The sequence below is a fragment of the Portunus trituberculatus genome, chromosome 21 (assembly GCF_017591435.1).
Source record: "Portunus trituberculatus isolate SZX2019 chromosome 21, ASM1759143v1, whole genome shotgun sequence".
NCBI classification, from domain to species: Eukaryota; Metazoa; Arthropoda; class Malacostraca; order Decapoda; family Portunidae; genus Portunus; species Portunus trituberculatus.
Genome location: NC_059275.1, coordinates 18837233 through 18839732, shown reverse-complemented (window position 1 = coordinate 18839732; position 2500 = coordinate 18837233). Strand labels below are relative to the sequence as shown.

The window sequence follows — 2500 nt, the reverse complement described above, 5'->3', positions numbered from 1 at the left end:
ATAGAGGAAGGCTTCACTTTCTTAGCATCGGGCCACAACTTGAAATTCACGGATCGTCCTGTCCATACTGAACATCAAAGAGCCATTTACCCGGAGCCGCCTGAGGGTGAGGAACAGTTTCAATTGAGTGGCCGTCCTTCTGTCCACCTCTTGACGGCTAATCGAGTTTGCCGGCGACACGAGGCGAAAGTCCGGTGAAAATCAGACGAAGACCCTCTCTTGACGCACGGGAGCTGAAGGTCGAGGCGCGCCACACCACCGCCACACTCCACATCATGCTTGCCTTCTGTGCTAAGTCTGCCAGACGCACAGACGCCACAGAGGAGCGTGAGTCTCAAAAACGCCCACAGGTGACACGTAGTTCCTGCTTCGATGGGCGTTGGGTATCGGGTTTCAGGGTTGTGTGTGTGGGAAGGTTCCTGCGTGAGGTGGAGCATTCTGGGACTGGACGAGAGGCGGTGGGAAGGGTTGACCTCTCTGGCCACGCAGCCAAGACCGCGAAGAGAGGAGAGCTTTGCATACGTGATTGTATTATCGTATCTGGCGGCCTGCGAGGGGAGCCTTAGTAGTTCAAAGGAGCCAGTAAGGAGGAGGAGAAGGAGGAGAAAGAGGAGCAGCAGGAGGAAGAGGGAGAAGAGGAGGGGAAGGAGAACTGAGGAAGACAGGCAGGAGGTTTGAGAGGCCGGGCTGAACGGACAGACGTACAGACGGACAGACGGACATTCGGACGGACCTACCAGCTGCTGTTGCCTCCCTGCCTTGGTTTTATCTTGACCTTCCTTCCCTCTGTCCCCGCTGACACATAAACTCCTCATCCATTAATTTATCTTCCCCTCACAGTCCTCTCTCTCTCTCTCTCTCTCTCTCTCTCTCTCTCTCTCTCTCTCTCTCTCTCTCTCTCTCTGCTCGCTTCCCACCGCGTCGCCAGGCTCCCCTCTACCCTTAAATAGTACTTTGCCCTCTTATCGAGTAATTGCGTTACGGAGACAGGTTTGCATAATGAATTGTATTACTCGTCGCCTCTTTGTCCGGCGTCCCACACTGGACTGAGACACGAAGACCTGCCACGGCCCAAATTGTCCCGATTGAAGCTGATCCGGCGTGACGGGACGAGTGGCTTGAGACGCCTGCACACCGACGCGGCAATGACGAAGGGACGGATGACGTAAACAAGAAATAACAAGCTGCGGTTCCTTTGTCTAGCAGATGCGGTCAGTTCCCTTGAGGTACGGCTCTTAAGAAGCTTTTCCCGTCTTGGGCCGCGAATGCTAGGGCGAGGGATGCACCGGAAACAGCAGACAATAGCGTGGACAGCAGCTGTGAGGGCAGAGGCCAAGGGAGGGGAAGGAGAAGGGAGGTAGGGGTGTCGTAGGACTGGGGAGAGGAATGGAGGGAAGGAGGGTTGAGCGAAGTCCTCTCAGCCCGCCAACAAGCTGCCCTCGGAGGAACCATTGAACCAGGACCTCCGCCGTTTACTCAGGAGCCGCTGCCTCTCGCCCGCCTGCCGAGACACGCCGCGGACAAAGGGGTGACGGGTTTGGCTAAGCAGAAGACCAAACAGCAGTGGTGGCCGCGGGGTCAACACGGTAATCGGTGGTAATGCGTCCGTCGACAGTCCCGCCACAATCCGATACTGTTGACTCAAAGCCCGCCACTTCTCCTCCTCCTCCTCCTCCTCCTCCTCCTCTTCCTCCTCCTCCTCCTGTCATTCTCAGTCGGCCTGGAGTTACTACTTGAATTATTAAATATCCCTCGGGCTCTCAGGAAACTATTGCATATTCCTCATCGGGAATATGTCCGGTTGATAATTAATTTACATGATAATCTATTCGCTGTTACCTTTTTTTTGTTCTACTTATTTCTCTCTCTCTCTCTCTCTCTCTCTCTCTCTCTCTCTCTCTCTCTCTCTCTCTCTCTCTCTCTCTCTCTCTCTCTCTCTCTCATTTTTGTGTGTGCAGTTTAATGGAATTTATTTTTTTGTATTGGTTAATGTCAATGTGTTAGAACTTTTTCAGAGGTACATTGCTGTTGTAATTTATCATTTAAAAACACTATCATTATTATTATTATTATTATTATTATTATTATTATTATTATTATTATTATTATTATTATTATTATTATTATTATTATTATTATTATTATTATTATCATTATTATTGTAATTATCGTTATCATTATCATCATCATTGTCACCATTTTTTTTTCATTTTAATTTTCCCTTCGCGTGTATTTCCCGTAACACAAACTAATACCTACTTCTTGTCTTTCTATTTCCACAGGTAAGCTTGACTAGTCCTTGAGCGGCGCGCCAGGGGGTGAGTGTATGCAATGAGAGCCAATGTATCCTGCACTAATGATGAGTGAATGCTGTGAGGGCGGAGCGGGGCGGAGCAACTTGCAGGGATCTCTTATTATAAACCTCATAGACATACACAGCATATATCTCCATCATCGTGTCCTCAGCTGTTCTCCTCTTCATCTCTCATCTACATATCTC

General features: G+C 49.5%; 1 protein-coding gene across 24 annotated transcripts in view; it reads left to right on the top strand.

The window, feature by feature from the left end:
- LOC123507147 (homeobox protein Meis1-like) overlaps positions 1–2500 on the top strand; it is a 518053-nt gene that overhangs the window by 259414 nt on the left and 256139 nt on the right. The window lies entirely within an intron of this gene.